Genomic DNA, 23,645 nt, shown 5'->3' with positions numbered 1-23,645 from the left:
ATTATATTAACATATAACCACAAAAATCAAGGTACATAACATATCCATTACTGTCAGAAGCTTCCTTTTGCCATTTCGTAACTTGCTCCTCCCTCTCTTCTTCCCTGCCCAGCGAACCACTAAACTGATTTCTGTCCCCAGAGATTAGTTTGCATTTTGTAGTATTTTATGCAAGTTGAATCATAGAGCGCATGATCTTTGTGTCCAAGTCTTCGTATGAAAATATGCTGTCATTTCCCTGGGTAAATAACAATACATGGAGAGTCTAAATTATAAGGTAGTTTATGCATAACTTTTTAAAAACTGCTAAACCTTTTCCCAAATTGGTTGTATTATTTCCCATGACACTAACAGCATGTGAGAACTCTATTTCTTCAATATCCTAGACAACGCTTGCTGTGGTCAATCTTCACTTTTAGTCATTCTACTCTACGTGCAGTTATATTTCATTGTGGTTTAAACTTGCATTTCCAGAATGACTTACAGACTGAGGACATTTTCATATGCTTATATGACATCTATATGTCTTCCATAGAGAAGTGTCTTTTCAAATATTTCCCTTTTTTGTTAGGTTGTTTTCTTCTTACTGATTTTTGAGCGTTCCTACATATTTTGAGTTCAAGACATTTATCAGATGTGAGTTTTCCATAGATAATTCTCCCAGTCTGTGATTTGTCTTATTCTTCTGATATCATCTTTGAAGATCAAGGGTACAGTTTTCAATTTGTTATTTTAATATTTGTGCTTTTGATATCACATATCACGTGTAAGATCAGGGTAATATAGATATATTCCTATTTTTTCTAAAATTATGGTATAGCTATTACTTTAAGTTTTCTCCAGTTTACTCACTTGTATTTTATAGACTTCAAATTGCTTATATCCTATAACCTTCTGAAATTCACTTCCTTTTTCTGATCAGATTTTATAGATTTCATTAGTTTTTCTACATAGACACATGTTGTTGGTGAACATGTTGGTGAACACAGTTTTAATTCTTATTTTCCAATTTCAGTCAGTTTCATCTCTTTTGCTTGCCTTATTGCACTGAGTAGAACTTCCAGATATGCATAGAAAGAGTGACATTCTGGGGCACCTGGTTGGCTCAATCGGTTGAGCGTCCGGCTTCAGCTCAGGTCATGATCTCGTGGTTACTGAGTTTGAGCCGTGCATCAGGCTCTGTCCTTACAGCTCAGAGACTGGAGCCTGCTTCAGATTCTGTGTCTCCCTTTCTGTCTGCCCCTCCTCTGCTTTCCCTCTGTCTCTCTCTCTCAAGTGAATAAACATTAAAAAAAATTTTTTTTAAAAAGAAAGAATAACATTCTTACCTTGCTCCTGATTTCAGGAGAAATTAATTTAGGTTTTCTTCCAAAGTAAATAATTTAATTATTAATTTAATTATTCCTTAATGCTAATAATAATTTAATAATAATTAAGTTGTTCTGAAATTAAAATAATCTATCATGAAATATGATGTCACCTATAGATGACCTTTATCAGGTTTGAAGAAGCTCATTTCTGTTCCTAATTTGCCTAGAGTTCTTTATTTTTCTAGAAATGAATGTTGATTTTGTCAATTTTTTTTTCCTGGATCTATTAAGATGTTCATATGTTGTTATTCTTTTTTGTTTAATTATTAGTGGATTGAAATGATGAATAATATTAATGATTTTCAAATCACAATTCAACCATGCATTCCTGTGTTAAACATGACTTGATCATTATCATTAATTGTTTTTGTATATTATAGGATTCTGTTTTCTTCTAATGAATTTTGTTTGGCTTTAGTATCATTGTAAATACAAAATGAGTTGGAAAAAAGAGTCACTCTATTTAGATATATAAAAGAATGTGTGTAAACAGTACTTCAGTGTTTATGTATGTAGTTATCATTTGAATGGTTCTTATTCCTGTTTGTAGATCTATGTATTCATCTGATAATACTTCCTTTCTATTAAAACGGCATCCTTTAATAATTCTTGCAATACAGGTTTACCAGTGATGAATACTTTCAGTTTATGTTTATCTGAAAATATTATTTAGGAAGGATATTTTAACTGAGTATGAAATTATAGGTTGATGGCTTCTTGTTTTTCTTCTTTTACTGTTTCAAAAGATGGCTCACTTTCTTCTCATTTGCACTGTTTCTGATGAGAAATTGGCTAATCAAGCTGATTAGTCTTTGTCTCTCTGTCTCTATCTCTGGGTGCTTTTAAGATTTTTAATTTTTATCGGCTTCAAGAATCTTGATAACTATGTGTCCTGATGTGTCTTGGGTTTTTTTAGGTTTTTTAAAGTATATTTTTTAAAATTTATTTTGAAAGGGTGGTGGGCAGAGAATGGGAGAGAGAAAATCCCAAGCAAGCTCCATGCTGTCAGCACAGAGCTTGATGCTGGGCTCAATCTCACAAACCATGACATTATGATCCGAGCCAAAATCAAGAGTGAGACACTAAATTGACTGAACCACCCAGGCACCCCTGTGTCTTGATTTTCTACTTTACTTCTTGAATCCATGGGCTTAAACCTTTTATCAAATTGGGAAATTTGGAGGTTTTTTTCTTTCTTTCTTCTTTTCCACATTCTATTCCTCTTTGGGGAGTCCTATTACACATGTATTAGGTCTCTTGAATTTTTCCCAGAGGTCACTGACCCTCTGTCTATGGAAAGTGTCTCTGTACAGTATGCTGGGGCAATAGCAGGGCTCACCTCATTTGTTTGCTATCTTTCAGTGATTACTATTTATTTTTTCCAGGTGTCTGGTAATGAAAAAATTTTATATATATTATATGTTGCATATATTATAAACTGTATAGTTATGCATATAGTTATAATTATATGTTATATATTTTATGTTATATATGTTACATATATGTGACTATATATATGACTATATATATATATACAATCACACACACACACACATATATATATATATATATATATATATATATATATAGTCATTATTATGCATTTATTATTATTATTTACTTTTGGGGAAGGAGAAGGTAAACAGTATGTATTTTCTACTATCTTTGTCCAAAGTGCTAATAGTATCCTTATAAGGCAAGCAGTCACACATCTCTCTAGTCAAAATTCAGCAATGACCCTCACCTACCTAACAGGCAAAATCAAGTTTGTAACAATGACCTCACAATCCTATACAGTATAGCCTTCCCCATCATTATCTATGTGGTCTTGTTTCTCCCTATTGCTAGCTTTGCTCCAGCCACATTGACCTTTCTTATGTCACTGAAGCATTTCAGTCACTCTATTTTTAGTGTCTTTACACTGACTAATATCTCTATGTGAATGTTATCTTCTTTCTCTTCCTCACCTCCTTGGCTACTACCTCTCCAGCAAAGATTTTCTAATGTGTCACTTTTCTGTGAAGTTAACCTTGACATTATCTTATTGAAAATTGCAAGTACCTTCTCTTCTGCTTTTCTGATTCACATTGCCATGTTCTACATTTATTTCCGTAGCACTTATCACATTGTTCCACACTAATTTAAGAGGCTAATTACTTAGTCATTTTCCATCTTCACTCTCATGACCACACTCTTACCAGGAGGTAAGTTCTAGCAGGACAGGTTTGTTTTTGGTTTTTGTTTTTGTTTACATGCATCTCTGCCCAAAACACATCTGCTGCAGTTGTGCTACAATTTTTTAATTATTAAATCATGAATCCTATAATTTTATAGGACCATTGTGTATTACAAATGCAGATGAAGATCTTCACTATTACTATCAAAGGTTTAAGACCTAATGGAGGAAACTGAGAACTTAACCAACAATGAGATAGAGTGGAGGATGTTTGCAAACTCTATTCCATGACAGGATATGATCTCCTTGAGGATGGTAAATTCCCCTGCGGATGAGTGATTTGCATGTAATAGGTGCCTACAAATCTTAATGTGTTTATTCTAAATTAATCTCTTCTAGTCTTGTTGTATCATATGCACTTCCTTCAGGTAAAGACTTCTTAGAGGAACAGAGAAGAGCATAGGTATAAAATTTCCCATTACCAGCTGGCAAAATGCCATGAATAGAGATTTGAGCACTAACTGTAAGCTCCAGGTATAATTAGGAATAAGGAGTTTATATGGCACTGTGTTGAGGCCTCCTGCAAACAGCCAGCACCCGCATGACAACCATGGGAGTGAGCCATCTTGGAGGTAGAGACTTTATCCTTAGCTAAGCCTTCAGATGAATGTAAGCCCACATGACATCTCAACTTCAATTTAAGATGAGAGACTAAAGCTGGTTCAGCTCAGCCAAGGTATACTCTCGTATCTGATATACAGAATCTGTGTGATATGATATATGATGTGATATGATAAATGTTTATATTTGTTTTAGGCCACTACATTTTGAGGTGACCTGCTGTGCAACAAATAATAACTAATATTCATGGGGAAAAAGAATTAGAATATTTAAATTATAAGCTTCATTGGATTATATGAGGCTAGAATTGGGGAAAGAGTATCAGTGCTAAGCTTGTTTGCTCTTTTCTACCCATAGCCTGGATTTTTGAGGAACTAGGGCAAGGATAAATCTACTGAGAGAGAAGAAAAATGTGTGGTTTCTGAAGACCAGATAAAGTAGGAAGTGAGGATGAATATTGGACAGGTACTTTCGATAACACAGGAAGCTAAATCTTGTAGTAAGTACAAAAGGCTTTACCAAGGTGCAGATAGGTCAAAATATTTAGGATCACATTCCTAATAATACACACCATTCATTGTGCAAGGCTTCACAGGGCTCCTAACATGTGCTGGGTTCCATAGTAAGTACTGAGTAAGTGCATTGCAATGAGATGAGAAGGACTCAACATTCATGCCAAACTCCCAGATCTCATGCTCAGCATTTTTTGAGTAGCTAGCACTGAAAAGACATATGTCTGCTTCGGGGATGCATGGATAAGCTTTCAGATACCACCCTCACCTCTCACCTCTCCTTGACTGGACCTGTCTAAGGAAAGAGTTCCATGTTCATTTCTTTCACCAAGTTCTATCTCTTTTGCATAGCATCAAGTTGATCTGGCTTTGTGATTTCGCTTTACCTTACAATATTCTTTCTTTGATTGCCTCCCAGACTCAAGCATGAAAGAGGGGATTAGTCTGCATAATGATTTCCCCCTGGACTAAACGAAGGGACTAGTCTGCATAACTTACCCAAAATACCTGTCTTCCAGGGCCATAGCCTCTCATGTTTTTTTATAATGAGGGAAATGCAACATGAAACAGCTAACTTGAAAACAAAATCCAAAAATTTAGTCAAAGGAAGATAAAGTATATGGAGGAAAAAATGGTTAGATACTGTTTCAGGAATGTAAAATAGCTATGTTTTATACAGACTTTACAATGGACCTTCAGTCATGATTATAAATGGGTTTTGTTTGTGAAATCCTTTAGTTCTCCAAAAAGTTCTATGAAGTACAACTTATTCTAATCCTCATTGTCCAGATGAGAACAAGCAAGGCACAGGGAGGTTAAATAATATTCCCAAGGTTTCACAGGTATAACATAGGTCCTGGGATTTGGATCTTCATAGACTGACTACAGCAACCAACTGCCTGCTTAACTACTCTACCTTTATAGAGATTTAGAATGCTCACAGTGTACTTGTATGAGCTTGCTGTACATGGAAATGAGACGGATGAATCTGCATTTACTTCCAGTGAATTATCATTCATCTGTGTCTATACCTCCTGTCCGTTTCTCTTTCAAATTAAATATTTACTTTGGAGCATGTTTTTAAATGTCATATCTTGTATGATCTCTGAATTAGCCTTAAAACTTTTTAATGCTGCTTGCAGTTGGGCAAGAGATTCTGTGTTGGAATTTTGGACAACAATACAGTATGGAATTGATGAGCTGGAAATTGGCATTTCTTTTAAAAGTAATTTGGTGTTTGTGGCTACTCATGGTCATTTCCTACAGGGTTAAAATGTTATATTTTTTGAGAAAGATAATGGAATTCATTCTAGTATAAGAAATAATAAGATCTCAAGATAGCAAATAGGTCCATGCCTACTATGTTTCTGAATACATTTTGGATAAAATTTGCATTTAAATTATTATTATTATTATTATTATTATTATTATTTCTTAAAGCCAGTTATAAATGGGAATCTTATTCTGCAGTGTTCAGTATTAAGAAGGAAAAAAAACACACACATATATATATATATATATATATATATATATATATATATATAGGTTCCAGATTCAGCTTTTCCAAAAAACAATTTTGTAAAATTGGGTAGTTCACTCCCCTCTCAGTTAACTTGTCTTTAAACAGGCCAGCATGGACTAGCTTGGGAAGACATAAGCAGGATTGTAACAACCTATATAATGACCCTTTTGTAGGAGAGGTAACTATCCACCTTCCTATTAGTTATTGACAGGGACAGGTGATAGTGGAAGTATTAACTATTTTATTTTGTCTTAATATTTTGAAGAGACTTTGACTTCATGTGGCAATGTCTTAGTAATTTTCCATAATAATATCCATATTATATAGGATCCTTTATAGTTTCTGGCATTAGACCATTAGTACTTTTTTTCTGTGACATTAGTGTTTCCTCTTCAAATTTGTATGCCTTATCTTTATTAATATTTATGCTTTTTTACTTTGTGAAATTTGGAGATAAACCACATCCTAAGTGCTTAATCAGATGCGTTGTTGAACCAGAAGCCTAATATTTTATTTCTGATTCTGCCATTTTCATCTTATACTCTTGTGACATAATGACTCTACACTCAGCTTTTATTTTCATTTTTGTCTTTACTTACTATATATATATTTTTTTATCTTTTAGTTTACTTCTTAGGGCAGAAGTTTCAGCCTTAATTCTCCTATACTTGATTGTTTGATTTCTCCTATTTCATTTCAGCACTGAGTACTGACCATTGTAGCAAATAGAGACAATAATTATATCGATGATAAGTATGTATTCAGCACTTGTTCTGGTGACACAACCTATGTGAATGTTACTATATCACATGGTTGATTCTTAAATGAGTCCTCTTGAAGAAGAAACAAAATTCGCAAATGTTGTTATACACACACACACACACACACACACACACACACAAACTCACGGAAATTAGTGATAGGTCTTACGAACAAAAGCACAATCTGCTTCATCTGCTTTGGTGCTACCATTTACATCCCTTGGTTTACTAGTTTAGTGAGAGATATCACGTGACTTACAGATACTGGAGAGACAAAAATGCCATCTAATATTTCAGTTTTGATATCCCTTTTCATGTAATAAGTCATTGTGTTTTTCAGAGAATTGACCACTGTGTTGTATCTGTTTAATCTTTGAAACAGCCTTATACTGTGGGCAACACTTGTGATGTCATGTTCACCTTACAGTTCAGAAAGCCGACTAAGAGCTACCACAAACATTCCCTAGAGTACTGGAAACAGGGCCATGTTTACTTGGTTCAAACTCCAGTGTGCCACCTAGCTATTGTTGAGTAGTTCACATTTGGGAAAAGGAAGAAAGTGAGTGTTATTCAACTTACATTTTCAGATACATCTGCTGTGGAAGGCATGTGGAGGACATCGCACCAACAAAAAATAAGACCAATATCGTGACACTTACAACTTTATATGAAATAGTTCTCATCATTTAATACAGATAAGAGTTCTGTTAATGATTCAAATTATGGAAGAAAAAAAAAGATGGAACAAGATTAATGCTTTCAATGAGTCACCAGCAACTAAATACACTAATATGTTTTGGTTGTAAGTAAAGACTTTGTTTGCTGGTTTTTGACGGTGATCTCCAAAAAGTCTGTGTCTATTGATATCCAAGGATTTTGAAAAAAAAAATAAGAAAAGAAAAGAAAAGAGAAAAGAAAAGAGGAAACCTCTGAAAAGATAAAGTCAAACAATTTGAAGCTCTATTTTATGGGCAAAGTATATACTATATTGTTTTTATAGCAGAATTTAATGAAGTTACTTGAATTGTTTCTTATAAATATAGCCCCACTGAAGAAAATATGCTTAACATTCAATAGTATAAAATACAGTTTAATTTATATCCTAAATGCTGAAAATATCATTAGTTGTCAACTTTATTAAATCAGTTAAAAGTGCCAATTGTCTTCTTTCTTTGTCATTTTATGCCGACATTCCATGTAGGAAATTTCCCTTGATGATTTTTTGGATGTGTGCTACCTCCACTTAACAATAATCTAACCATCTCAAAAGACTTCTCAAATTTCATATAAAAATCAATGTTTTCAAGGGCATAGCACTGAAAAGATATTAGACTTTGGAAAAGTCTAATTTTGTAGAGCTAAACAAAATGCAATCAACATAGAGCATTGGGTAAAAGTATTAAAAACCACAAGTGTGAAGAATGTAGGGTATCCTAATTAACAAAGGACAGATGTTGATTTATATGAAAATAAGGATGCAAAATAAGAAATATGTAGCACAATTACACAGAGAACAGTTCAAGGAACCACAGGCAGAGAACAAGTAACCCTTGGATTTCATGTGAGATCTTCTTAGATCTTATTATTTCTTTCTAAAGATTTAAACGAAATATTTAAAAAGCCAAATCCTATGATGTTTATTAAATGTTTGCTAACGGAGAAGATTCTTGAAAAATAAGGAGTTAGAAAAGAAGACAAATGGGCAGAGACACTGCTGGTAAAGGCAATATAACGCACAGACATTCAGTTACATGGCAGAGTTTTTGATGTGTTTAATTGCAGTCATTAAGCTGGCACTCCTCGGGTCGGGGTGTGTGTGAGAAGCTTACTGTTGTCAGTTAATTAAGACCTATAAAATTAATGTCAAGACCTATTCAAAGCGTAAATTGATAAAGACCCTCCAAAGACATTTAAATATACTGACAGGAGGTAAGGAGTCCCACAGGAATTTTATGCAGTAAAGTAATATTTTCATACATGTAGTGGGTAGAATAGATTGAAGGGATAGGAAAGGGGAATATACATATTGGTTGTTAGGTGAATCAACAAGAATCCTTCTTCTATTGCAATTGCCAGAAACAAATTTACACTAGATTAAGGGGGGAAAAGGAGTTTATTCATTAATAAAAATAAAAAGTCAAGGAGCAAGGGGATTCAGGGATTAAGCAATAATGTCAAGACCTAATTTCTCTACCACTATGTTGGTTAAGATATCAGCTTTTAAAGCATAATGAACTATTCCAAATCTTTAGTAGCTAAAAGAATAAACATTTACATAGTTCATGATTATGCAGGTCAGTAATTTGATCTGGCTAGCCGGGCAGTTCTCATCTCAGCTGACCTTGCCTTTTGGTCACAGTTCCACTGTAAATCATCTAGGGGTCTTTGCATCTTGAAGTTTGCTGGCTATCAGCTGAAGCTACAGGAATGATTGAGTCACATGCCCAGCATCTAGCAATCTAATTCTGGGCTTGATCACATGAATCCTAGCAAGCTTCCACAAGCAAGAACAGAAGACAAGGCATTTTGAGGTCTAGAATTAGGCTTGGTACTGGCCCAGTGATATTCATGCCTCATTCTGTTAGTCAAATAAAGTCACAAGTCTAGTATAGGTTGAAGGGGTTTGCAGAAATTGACTAGTATTAACTGTGGGAGTTATAAAGTAACATTGTAGAGAGGAATAGATATAAGGAAGGGCATATTTGAGCCAGTTAGGCAAATAAAAACATCACAGCCGTTTGTTTCTCTATCTTTAAATGGTGTTCTTAGCACCTTCTGTGCTTTGAAATAAAAAATGGATGTTGAAGTTTTAGCTTTAAATCTTTTCTTCTCTGAATAGAGTATTGTTTTATTTTGCTGAACGTCTTAGTCTGCTTGGGCTGTCATAACAAATAACATAGATTGTGTTCCTTAAACAGAAATTTATTTCTCACTGTTGTGGATACTGGAAAGTCTGAGATCAGGGTGCCAGCACGATCAAGTTCTGGTAAGAGCCCTCTTCCTGGTTTGCAGGTTGATGTATTCTTGCTGTGTCCTCACATAGCATGAGGAGAGGAAGAGAGAGAGAGCAAACTGTCTGGTCTCGTATGGGTCCCGCCCTCATAACCTAATTACCTGCCAAATGCCCCACCTCCAAATACTATCATATTTGGGATCAGGATTCCAATATATGAATACAGGGGTGGGAGACAAAAACATTTAGTCTATAGAACTGGACTATTTAAACAACCTCTGTCTTTGTCTGAATCAGACTTTGATTCTACAAGTCTGGGTAATATATTTCTCTTAAATGGGGGCAGGGGGTGAATTTTGGAGAAAGCCTTTGTCAGTCTGTGTGGACTGAGAGTAGGTGAGTTTTTAGACTTGTAGTGAAAACCATACATTCTTTCCAAATACAGGAGCATGAAAATAATGCAAATGGAAAATATACACTAAGTGATCTAGTATAAAGAAATTGGTTTTTTTTTTTCCTTTTTAAAGTTTACTTATTTATTTTGAGAGAGATAGAGTATACGTGGGAGGGGCAGAGAGAGAGGGAGAGAGTGAGAATCCCAAGCAGGCTCTACATTAACAGTGTAGAGCCCAATGCAGGGCTTGAACCCACCAACTGTGAGATCATGACCTGAGCCAAAGCCAAGAGTTGGACGCTTCACTGACTGAGCCACCCAGGCACCCAATGAAGAAATTCTCAATTACTGTGTTTTTGATGGCAAGAGATTTCTATTTCTATATTCAATTGGTGAGAACAGAAGCATCCACCAGAATGTAATACCTGCAATTAACATATTTGTTCTAAGATTCAATGTTGTCATTTTGCTAATGTTAATCATATTTCTGTTTGACCTGTAATGGTCTCTTTGCTTTATATTCAAAAACGACACATCTTTTTGTCTTAATCAGTTAATAACAAATGGGAATACATTTGTAAGGATAAAGCTTTAATGCCTCCTAAAGAGCCCATGCTTCTTACCTGGAACCCAATACAGGTTCCTATTTTCCTTTGTCTGGCTTTCTTGCCAACCCTTGATAACGCCACATCTCAGATGGTCTCTGGCTTTTAAATTCCATTTTGTTATGGTACGTCACTATCAACCACGTTTCGCTCTAGATCTCTGGTGATCTGACTTGGTTTGGTGGACATCTTACCCTCCCCATCACCTAAACCTGGTTCATATTTATTCCTTTGTTCCTAGTGATATTCAAAGGGATGGAAACTGTCTCATTTTTTGCATCATACCAGAATTTTTAGGCCCCTGTATATCATTTTTCATGTCTGTCATACCTGAAATGGACATAAAGTGCAGCCACTATTTCTTCATTTTTTAAATCAGACTAAATACCTAGTACTAACAGCAGTGCATTCTGAGTAGCAAATGTTCAATAATTGTCTCAAGAATTTAGTTTAACAAAAGATTATAAGAACTCTAAACAATGACTCTCCTCCATGAAATTAATAATAATTCTCTGCTGTTGGAGATAGCAGACTCTGATCAGTCTTTAGCCATTTGACTGTAAGGTGTGAGAAAATGGTGCCAAAATATACTTCAGGATAAGACAAACTCAGCAATTAATGTGATATGATCTCAGTATTTGTTCCCCATGTATTAAAATTTGGGGAAATATTTTTTAAGGTAGTATGTCTTAGCTCTGATAATATTTCTGTCTAAAGTAATGAGTGTTTATATTTTGATTTTTTTTATACTTCACTAGAGTACTGTGTTTGATATTGCTCAAATATTACTGAGATTTCATATGTTATGTTCAGATAGCTGTCTTTTGAAAATGGAATTCAGGGCGCCTGAGTGGTTCAGTTGGTTAAGTAACCAATTCTTGCTTTCAGGTAAGTTCATGATCTCCCAGTGGAGAGATGGAGCCCCGAGCGTCAGGCTCCACCACACTGGGCATGGAGATTGCTTAAGATTCTCTCTCTCCTTCTCCCTCTGACCCTGCTTGAGGTCTCTCTCTCTCCCTCTCACAAAACAACAACAACAAAAAAACAACAACAACAAAAAAATGGAACTCAATACATTTTTCTTTATAGCTTATGTATAAATTATATATATATATATATATATATATATATATATATATATATAATTTTTTAAAGAGATGGTGAGAAGGGGAGGGGTAGAGAGAGAGGGAAACAGAGAATCCCGAGCAGACTCCATGCTGTCAGTGCAGAGCCAAAGGCAGGGCTCAAACTCACGAACCAGGAGATCATGACCTGAGCTGATATCAAGAGTTGGTCACTTAACCAACTAAGCCACGCAGGCACCCCTCTCTGTAAATTTCTAATTAAAATTCTGTTTTTATATTGTATAGACATGTTCTTTTTGATATCTATTCTTCATCAATGATCCATCAGCTCCATTAATCAGGGGCTGTATTTGCTATGTTTTGTACATTATTTATATATAGAAATTATATATACATAATGCACAGGGCATTTTGAATGTATATATGAATACTCATTAAGTATTCATTGATTTTTTATTAGGCATCAAGAGTTATGTTAGATGAAGGGAAGAGAGCCAAAAACAAGGTGTATGGTCTTGGTTCTTATAACTTTATAAATAATAGAGGACTACAGTGTTCTGATTACTCCCTAAATTAAGACAATATGACAAGGCCTCTTTCTTTGAATGAATCTAATATGGAAATGGACAATCACCATGCCACACACTGTGAGCTTATAGAGTCATGTGAAAATATTCTTATATGACAGAAAGAAATATATGTATGCCTGAGGAGGTCAAAGAGAAGAGAGGCCAAATATAACTTGAAAATCTATGTAGGCTTTGTCAAATAGGACAAGGCAGATAACAGCACTATTGTATAGTGGACACATATATGCCCCTGTCTGTATGTGTAGGGGAGTGAAAGTGAATTTGAAAATAATGAGATGTGATTTAATTCTATTAGTCTGTTAGCAGCCCATTACTATAGGGCCTACAAAATATGCAGTGTGACTTTATCCTAAAGTTAATGTGGGACTTTTAAAGGAAACATTTGGTTTTCATTGCAGAAACTGAGTAGATATTTGGAAAGTATACTCCCTTGATAAAGTACTAGAAAGCTAACAACCTATTTTCCTCTCACTTACCTTTTTAAATAACACAAAATATATTCTACTTAAGGAGTCTGATCAAATAGAACAAAAACAATAATAAAAAATTCCAAATACTTGGTGTAAAGAAGTATTGATTATAAATGGAGAAAATATAATAGGCAATAAATACCGTAGTGACTATAAATCATTTCAGATATTGTAAAGCCAAGACTTTGTAGGAAGAAATATCTGCAACAGACTAAGTTAAGATCAAGTTAGAGGACAGTAGAATGGCAAGTCATGAATTAGTGATGGGTATAACTGGAAAAGATTGAAAGGAATCACTGTGGTTAGTAAATGATAAAATACATAATACTTACGTGATGTTGAATCAATGCTTCTTGGATCATTAGTCCATATATATTCGGGTTTCTCTGCCCATTGAAATCAATATTTTTACTGCTTTGGGGCATCAAGCTCAAGCAAATGGTCCATTGCTAATGTCTGAATTTTAAATTTTGTAGACAGATTTGTCTACAGTGAATCAATTGTCTTGAAAGTAGGCTCTGTGGATAACTAACAAAGTTTTTAATACTACAGGTTTTTTTTTTTTTTACTAATCAAGATAAAAAAGCCACAAACTAGGGAAGAAGATATAACACATTTATAATCTAATGGCGGGCATAAAGTCCTCCTAGTTCTAGATGCTAAAAATAGAAGAAAAAGGAGGAGATGGAAGGATTTGCACCTGTCATCCATCCCTGTGGTCAATTCTGTAGACTGGCAATTTGGCTGCACAGTTGGACAGGTTTTCTACTGGTTTTGGCTGGATTGACTCATACATTTGTCTTCAGGCAAAGGTCAGAAATCTTATTCATATATCTGACAGTTGGCTGGCATGGGGCTGACTGTTGCCAGGGGATGGGGACTAGGTCATATGTCTCACATCTTATAGCAAACTAGCCTGTATTTGTGCACATACTGGTGGATGCAGAGTTTCTATGTGCATCAAGAGTAGAAATTGCACTACTAGGTATTTATCCAAAGGATGCAAAAATGCTGATTCAAAGGGACATATTTGTACCCTAGTGTTTATAGTAGCACTATCAACAATAGTCAAATTATGGAAAGATCCAAGATGTTCATTTACTAATGAATGGATAAAGGAGATGTGGTGTGTGTGTGTGTGTGTGTGTGTGTGTGTGTGTGTAATGGAATACTACTCAGTAATCAAAAATAATTAAATCTTGCCATTTGCAACAACATGGATGGAACTAGAAAGTGCTAAGTGAAATAGTCATTTAGAGAAACACAAATGCCATATGATTTCACTCATATGTGGAATTTAAGAAACACAACATATGAACATCGGGGAAGGGAAGGTAAAATAAGATAAAAACACAGAAGGAGGCAAACCATAAGAGACTCTTAAATACAGAGAACAAACTGAGCTTTACTAGGAGGGGAAGTGGTTACAGGATGGGCTAAATGGGTGAAGAGCATTAGGGAGGGCACTTGTTGGGATGAGCACTGGATGTTGTATGTATGTAATGAATCACTAAATTCTACTCCTGAAACCATTATTACAATGTATGTTAAATAACTTGGATTTAAATAAAATTTTAAAAAGAGCATTATTTGTTAATCATCAAAGAGTAGAAGTAACCTAAATGTTTATCTATTAATTAATGGATAAACACAAAATGGTATATCCATAAATGGAGTATTATTCAGCAGTTAAAAAAAAAAAGTACTGATACATACTAGAACCATAGATGAACCTTGAACACATGCTAACTGAAGGAAGTCAGTCACAGAAGACTATACACAGTATTCTATATCCCCAGGGATACTTAAGACTCCCAGTGGATGCCTAAAACTGCAGATAGTACTAAACCCTATAAATGCTATGTTTTTTTCATATATATACATATATATATATATATATATATACCTATGATAATATTTAACTTATAAATTAGACACAGTAAGAGATTAACAATAATAATGAAATGGAAAAATTATACTGTAATAAAAGTTATACGAATATGGTCTCTAAAAATGTTATACTGTACTCACCCTTATTCTTGAGATGATAAAATGCTTATGTGATGAGATAAAGTGAATGGTATTAGGCTACCACTGACTTGACCATATGACAGAAGGAGGATGCTCTGTTTCCAGACTGTAACTGAAACCACAGATAAGGAGGAATACTGTATTCTATGATTTCATTTATATGAAATATCTAGAATAAGCAATCCAGTAGAGACAGGTTAGAGATTGTGTGGAGCTGGGGAAGGTGAGGGGAAATGGGGGAATGACTGCTAATGGATATAGGTATATTTTAAGAAGTGTGTGACAAAAATATTCTAAAATTGGATTATGGTGGTGGCTATGCAACTATAGTTATACTAAAATTGCTGAACTATACATTTTATTTTTTTCAAGTTTATTTATTTACTTTGAGAGAGAAACAAAGACAGTGTGACATGGGGAGGGGAAGAGAGGGAGACAGAGAATCCCAAGCAGGTTCCGCACTGTCAGCATGGAGCCTGATGTGGGGCTCAAACCCATGTAACCGTGAGATCACCTGAGCTGAAACCAAGAATCAGATGCTTAACCAACTGAGCTACCCAAGTGGCCCATTAAATGAGTGAATTTTGTGATACGTGAAATGTCACTCAATAAAGCTATTTAAAAAAAATAAGTAGAAATTACAAGGTGTCTTGAGACCTCATATCACCATTTTGTCTTTCTGTTGGTCAAAGTTTAGCCCAAATTCAAATTTAAGGAAAGAAGCCTCCACCTCTTAATTGAAAAAGCTAGAAAGTATTATGCTTATATTTTTTATTTCCTTCTGATGTTTCCTTTCAAAAAACAATCCTGATGGAGTCATTAGGATCTCAGTAGAAAATAGCCCAGAGGCTCCTCCTTCTCCCATTGGCAATAAAAATGTCAAACCTAGAAAACTCTCTGAGTAGATTAACACAAATACATGCAACAAAGCCACATAGAAGGGAAGATGTGCTTATATATGAAAATTAAAAAAATAGTATCTACTGGGGCCCCGGGTGGCTCAGCTGGTTAAGCGTCTGGCTTCGACTTAGATCATGATCTCATGGTTCTTGAGTTCAAGCCCTGCATTGGGCTCTGTGCTGACAGCTCAGAGCCTGGAGCCTTCTTTGGATTCTGTGTCTCCCTCTCCCTCTGCCCCTCCCCTGCTCATGCTCTGTCTCTCCCTATCTCTCAAAGATAAATAAACATTAAAAAATATATTAAAAAATAGTATCTACTTTAGTATCTACTTACCTATACATATGCCCAAATTAAAAGAGGAGGAATTGGGGTGCCTGGGTAGCTCAGTTGCTTAAGCGTCCGACTTTAGCTCAGGTCATTATCTCATGGTCCCTGAGTTCGAGCTCCGCCTCAGGCTCTGTGCTGTCAGTTCAGAGCCTGGAGCCTGTTTCAGATTCTGTGTCTCCCTCTCTCTCTCTCTGCCCCTCTGCCGCTCAAGCTCTGTCTCTATCAAAAAAATGAATAAATGGTAAAAAATTAAAAAAAAATAGGAGGAAGAACTAGAGGAGTATAAGGAAGAGGAAGCTGATGGTAGACATATAAAAATATGAAAACCTAACAAACCACACCTGTAAATAGTATATATTGAGTGGTGAGAAACTAGATCATTTTCTTCTACCTTTGGTAACAAGGTAAGGAAGTTCTCCCATTTCTGCTCAGCATCACACTAGAAATCCCAGCAGTACACTTAACCAAGACAAAAGAAAAGATGTGCAGATTGGAAAAGAAGAACACAAACTGTCTATCTGCAGATATCATGTTGAACTATGGAAAATCTATGCCTGTAAGTCTACATAAAATGATCCTACAGCCAAAAAAAAAAAAAAAATGGCAAGGGGAAGGGGGCACCCACAGTGTAAAGCAGATTATAAAAATGTATCTAACTATATTACACATATGTGGCATATTTAAAGCAATGAAGAATACTTAAAAAAATAGAGTGTTTTAGGGCACCTGGCTAGTTCTGTCGGTAGAGAATGTGACTCTTGATCTCAGGGTTGTGAGTTCAAGCCTCATGTTCAGTTTGGAGTCTACTTAAATAAAAATAAAAATGAAAATAAATAAGGAAAATTAGTTATTTTTTTAAATAGATAAGTAAGGAAAATGTTAAAATGAATTCTATGCTTATGAATTATTTATATCAGTATAAATCATAATTATCTTAATATATAGATAAATAGATACACAGATAAAAAAGAAAAAAAATAAATATATGTTTATATAGATATATGTGTGTATATACATAGTTTTTCTAACTCTGTTATCTTGGAGTTATCAATGATCTAGAATCATTGACACCCCAGAAGCAATGAGCACACATAGAGTCTAGAATCTAGATCATGGCTTCTAAATAGCATTTTCTAATTAAAAAAAAAAAAGACTTCTTGTGGAAAACATCAATTCTAGACTTGGGGAAGGGAACTATAAACTGAGCTTATGCCTGTATATTCTTGTATTGCCAGTAAATACAATGAGGACACAGGAGCCTACCTGAAAGTATACCTAAAAAGCAGACTGGAAAAAACAAAGTGAGCAATAAAATAAATAGTGATGGTATTAGATTATGAACAGAAAATAAATAATACCTATGATATATTAATAGTGATGTAAATAAATCATTGAATAAATAATTGACTAAATGACTCAATAAATAAATGAGTTGAGAAGGAATAAAAAGGAAAATAAATTGTAAGTCAGAATAACCTGCAGTTGTAAGTGTCTACACTTTCCCTACTATCTCTGACTAGAAAAAAGACTAGGGATGTAGAAAAAGATGAGAGCAATTTTCTTTTCTTTTCTTTTTCCACATTTGAATTGTGTTGTGTAAAATTTCACTATATAATGTTAGTGTAACTGGAGCTCTAAATGGGTACGGGAGGATGGCTGTGCCTCTAACACAAAGGATATTCCAAAGATATTTGACACTAAGTTTGCCTTTGGGAAGAGCACATCTTTCCTTCCTTCCATCCTTCCTTCCTTCCTTCCTTCCTTCCTTCCTTCCTTCCTTCCTTCTTCCTCCCTCCCTCCCTCCCTCCCTCTCTCTCTCTCTCTTTCTCCTTCCTTCCTTCCTTCCTTCCTTCCTCCCTCCCTCCCTCCCTTGCTTCTCTTCTTGTTTCCTTCCTTCCTTTTTTCCTTCTCTCCCCTGTTTCTTTCTTTCTTTCTTTCTTTCTTTCTTTCTTTCTTTCTTTCTCCTTTCCTTCCTTCTTTTCTTTTTTCTTTCCTTCCTTCCTTCTTTCCTTCCTTCCTTCCCTCCTTCCTTTTCCTTCCTCTTCCTTCCTTCCTTCCTTCCTTCCTTCCTTCCTTCCTTCCCTTCCTCCCTCCCAATCCCTTTCTTTTCTTTCTTTCCTTCTTTCTTTCTTTCTTTCTTTCTTTCTTTCTTTCTTTCTTCTCCTTCTTTCCTTCCTTCTTTTCTTTTTTCCTTGCTTCCTTCCTTCCCTCCTTCCTTTTCCTTCCCCTTCCTTCCTTCCTTCCTTCCTTCCTTCCTTCCTTCCCTTCCTCCCTCCCTCCCAATCCCTTTCTTTTCTTTCTTTCTTTCTTTCTTTCTTTCTTTCTTTCTTTCTTTCTTTCTCTTCTTCCTTCCTGCCTTGCTTCTCTTTTCTTTTTTTCTGTGGATTTAAGTAGAAATGATTTTATTCATACCTCTTAAATTCAGAGAGATAATGGACCCTTTGATATCTCTCTGAAAGTCTACTAGTTCATAAGATATGGAAAGGATATCTTGAGTTTAAAAAAAAAGATAGTATTTATCATTTTGTGTGTGTGTGTGTGTGTTTTCTCTGGGATTCAAGTAGGTTCTGCAAAGCAGGAGAACTTCTAAAAAACAGTCACTATTTGGTTTTTATCTTTCCAAATGTTCCATCTGACTATATCTTCAAGTTGATTTGAAATGTGCCACATGATCTGTGTCACAATGGTGCCTGAAATTCCATGAAGAGTACTGAAAGTTTATACTTATTTGAAAATCTGTATGGCTGCCTTTGAGAATACAGCATTTGGAGGTGTTGAAAAACATTGTGTAAAAAATATGGTTTTTAAGTTACTGTTTTATATTATGTTTTTCTACTGACACACACAAATGCATTACAATGTTACATGATGCCCACCTGATTTTAATAGCTAGACCAGCATAAAATAATTGGTTTTAAGTCATTTGTGTAACAAAATCAAACATAACGCAGTTATGGTGATGCAACTGGTACCAAAGAGTTAATTGGAAATGTCAAAAAGGATTTGGTGTCGGGGTGTGATTTCTTTACAAAAATAAGCTGGCTTATTTTTGTAAAGAAAGGATGATAATATCATTGTCTCTGATTTAATAAAAAATCATTCAGGAAAACATGTTTCTAATGTTACTATGTCTGTTTCTTATTTGGTGTAAAGTCATTTCAGTTTGAATATCTCAGGCAGCTTATAAAGTGGTATGTATGATAGATGTCATGTATTCTTTGGAAATCATTCATCCATGCAAAATAGCAGGTGATAGAAAAACTCAGAATTTAGATAAAAGGACATACTATTTTCTCATAATGAATTTGATATAAATCAGAAGTCAGGATAGATACCAGGCATGTCATTTGAAAGGTTGATGATTTTTTTGGTTTCTTGCTACAGATGTTTATCATTCTAACCAAAGAAATATCTTCTAACTTACTTGGAATATATTGTGGCTTAGCCCGAAGAGCTTGAGTCAGGTCTGAGGATATAAATGTATTCCTAATGCAATGTACGTGCCATAAACTGAATGTTTGTGATCCCTTAAAATTTAGTATGTGTAAACCTACCCCCAATGAAATAATATTTGGAGCTGGGGACTTTGGGAAGTGATTAGGTCATGAGGGTGGAATCCTCATGAATGGAATTAGTGTCCTTGTAAAATAGATCTCAGGGAGCTCTCTACCCCTTCCGCCAATGAGAGGACACAGTGAGAAACAGCCTTCTAGGAAGCTGAAAGCCCTTGCCAGACCCTGAATCCTTCTATATTTTGATCTTGGACTTTGCAGACTCTAGAGCTGTGAGAATAAATCTCTGTTGTTTAAGCCACCCAATCTATGCTATTCTGTTATGGCAGCAGCCCAGTTGGACAAAGACAGTAGCTATTTGGATTTGAAGATTACTTAAGTCCCCTGGGCTTCTAATTCCTCATCTGTAAAATGGGGAGGGAAACCATGTCGCAATATCTTAAAATAATAATTAGAGGAAAGGCACAATGACAAAGCACTTAATAAAACACAAAACATTATCATAAAGGGATGCTATCTTAATCTAAATAAAGCTTTTAAAAGGATACCAATCTAACATGATGATGAATACTATACATTTCCAAAAAAGAATAACAAGCGTAAGCGATTAGTCATAACTGAAAAGCTAAATTAATTCTAAAAATCTTTTGTTATTTAACTGATTTTTTATTTAACATTTAGTCAGCCAAACTATTCACTAGGTATTGTGATAATCCCTAAGTATTTAAGCTTAAATACAATAATCCTCTGTCTTCAAAAACAGTAGTTTAATAGGTAGAGAATTACAACCAGTTTTCTGTTTTCTGTAACTGATTGTTTTGAATATAAATATGCAAAAATGATACTTTTAATTTTTCATGATCTCTCCATGCTGAAAATGAATAAATATTAAAAAATTTTTAATTTATAAAATATAAATTTCCCTTATTAAGAAATGTCAAAGTCATAATTGTATCCAATTTAGACTTCCGTATATATAAATTAAAAATAGTATAGTAGGGGCGCCTGGGTGGCGCAGTCGGTTAAGCGTCCGACTTCAGCCAGGTCACGATCTCGCTGTCCGTGAGTTCGAGCCCCGCGTCGGGCTCTGGGCTGATGGCTCAGAGCCTGGAGCCTGTTTCCGATTCTGTGTCTCCCTCTCTCTCTGCCCCTCCCCTGCTCATGCTCTGTCTCTCTCTGTCCCAAAAATAAATAAACGTTGAAAAAAAAAATTAAAAAAAAATAGTATAGTAGAAGTAGTATCAATAGTAATAGTAATAGGAACAGAAGCAGGAATAATAGTAGCGAAAATTAAATAAAACTTTTATTGAATGAAAATTAAAAAGAGAAGAAAAGGAAGGAAGTGAGGATGGAGGGAACATGCTTTTGTCAAAACTCAGTTGATTAAAAGAAATAAGTTTATTATATTTGTTTTGGTTTATTTGTGGGCTTCCTCTTCTGTTAATGTGTTTTTTCTTTCATCAATACCATACTGCTTTGATTACTTTGATTAGTTTGATTATTATGTTTATAATAAGTCTTGCATTGTGTAATGAGTCCTCCAACTTTTCTTTTTCGGTATTTTTTGTCTATTGTAGGATTTTACCATTTCATATAAATTTTAGAATCATTTTGTTAATGTCTACAAAATAACTTGCGGTACCATTGTAATTGACATTTTATTGAATCTTTAGATGAGCTGGGGAAGAATCGACATCTTAACAGTACCGAGTCTCCCAATGCATGAACATGGAGTATCTCTCCATTGTTTATGTATATCTCCATTATGTGAGTTTTGGTAGATTGGGTCAAGGTATGTACCCATTTAATCTAAAGTATAAAATTTGTGAACACAGAGTTGCTCATAGTATTCTTTTTCAAAAATTCTTTTCATTTCTAAGGAATAAGTAGTTATGACCCCTCTTTCATTTCTAAAATGAGTAATTTGTGTCTTCTGTCTTTTTTTATTGATAGCTTGGGTAAAGATTTACCAATTCTAGTGAACTTTTCAAAGATCCTTCAGCTCTTGGTTGTATTGATTTTCTCTACTGTTTCGTTATTTTCAGTTTCATAGATTTCTGCTCTCATTTGGATTTCTTATCTTCTGCTTGCTTTATAGCATGAGTAGGTAGGGGAGGGGTAGGGAGGGATAGAGAGAATCCCAAGCAGCCTCTGTGCTGTCTGTGCGGAGCCCGACACGGGGCTCCGTTCCACAAACTGTGAGATCATGACCTGAGCCAAAATCAAGAGTCAGATGGTCAACCGACTGAGACAACCAGGAGTCGCTTTATTCTATTCTTTCTTTTTTTTAAATAATTTTTAAAATTTGTATTTATGTATTTTGAGAGAGAGCATAAGTGTAGGAAGGACAGAGAGAAAGAGAGAGAATCTCTAGCAGGTTCCTACCCTGTCAGTACAAAGCTAATGCAGGGCTCAATCTCACAAACAAGATCATAACCTGAGCTGAAATCAAGAGCAAGATGTTTAACTGACTACCCAGTGCCCCTCCCCACTTTATTCTGTTTTACTAAGGTAATCTAATGCTCTATATTTCCCTCTAAACATCACTTTTACTACATCTTACACATTTTGAAAAGCTGAAGCTCTATTTTCATTTTTATTCAGTTCAAAATAGTTTTCAATTTGTCTTGGGGCTTTTCTCTGACTCACAGGTTATTTAGAAGTGTGTTAAATTTCCAACTATTTGAGGGATTTTTCATCTATCTTTCCTTTATATATTTCTTGTTTAATTCTTTTGTGGTCTGAGAACATACTTTGAATGACTTCTATTACTTTGAATTTGTTCAGATGTGATTTGTGGTACAGAAGTTGCTTTACCTCAGTGATTGTTCCATGTAAGATTGAGAAGACTTTGGCTCAACACATCCTCTTAGAGACTTTACCTCCTTATTATCATGAAATGCCCCTTTTTATCTTTAATGATCTTTGTTCTGAAGTCTCCTTTTCTGAAATTATTATAGCCACGCCAGCCACTGTTTTACTAAGGCACACCTGATATTTCTCCCTACCTTTATTTTTACCTCATCTGAATATTTACATTTAAAATGAGTTTTTACTTGAATGTTTTTTGTTTTATTTTTGTAATCCAGTCGTACGTATTTTAATTTTTTTTCAAAATGATTTGTATTTTGAGTTATTTTTTATACAGTTAGATTAATACCTATCATGTTACTAATTGTTTTCTAATTTTATGCATTTGTTCTCCCTTCTTTTTCTGACATCTCTCATTTTAATTGGGCATTTTATACAATTACAGTTTAGCTTCTCTTTTGGTCTATTATCTATACTTATTTATTTTATTTTTCCAGTGATTGCTATAGAGTTTACAGTGAATAGTTTTTTGTGTGTGTTTTTATTTTAGTTCCAGTTAGTTAACATACAGTGTTACATTAGTTTCTGGTGATTCAATACTTCCATGCATCACTGAGTGCTATCAAGTGTTCTTCTTAATCCCCATCATCTATTTAATCCATCCCCCACCCACCTCCCCTCTGGTTACTCAGTTTGGACTGTATAGTTAGTGTTTCTTGGTTTGCCCCTCTCTCTCTTTTTGTTCCCTATGCCCAGTGTTTTGTTTCTTCAGTTCTGCATGAGTGAAACTTTATGGTATTTGTCTTTCTCTGACTAACTTATTTTGCTTAGCATAATATTCTCTATCTCTATCCACATAGGGCAGGATTTCATTTTTTTTATGGCTGAGTTATATTCCATTGTGTATATACATCACGTCTTCTTTATCCATTCATCAGTCTAATTCCAGACTTCAAGTTATATTACAAAGCTATAGTGATCAAAACAGTATGGTACTGGCACAAA

The sequence above is a fragment of the Lynx rufus genome, unplaced genomic scaffold, assembly GCF_022079265.1.
Source record: "Lynx rufus isolate CCGP_SWC_20201006 ecotype Redwood Valley unplaced genomic scaffold, mLynRuf1.p SCAF_16, whole genome shotgun sequence".
Taxonomy (NCBI): Eukaryota; Metazoa; Chordata; class Mammalia; order Carnivora; family Felidae; genus Lynx; species Lynx rufus.
This window is presented reverse-complemented; position numbering follows the sequence as displayed.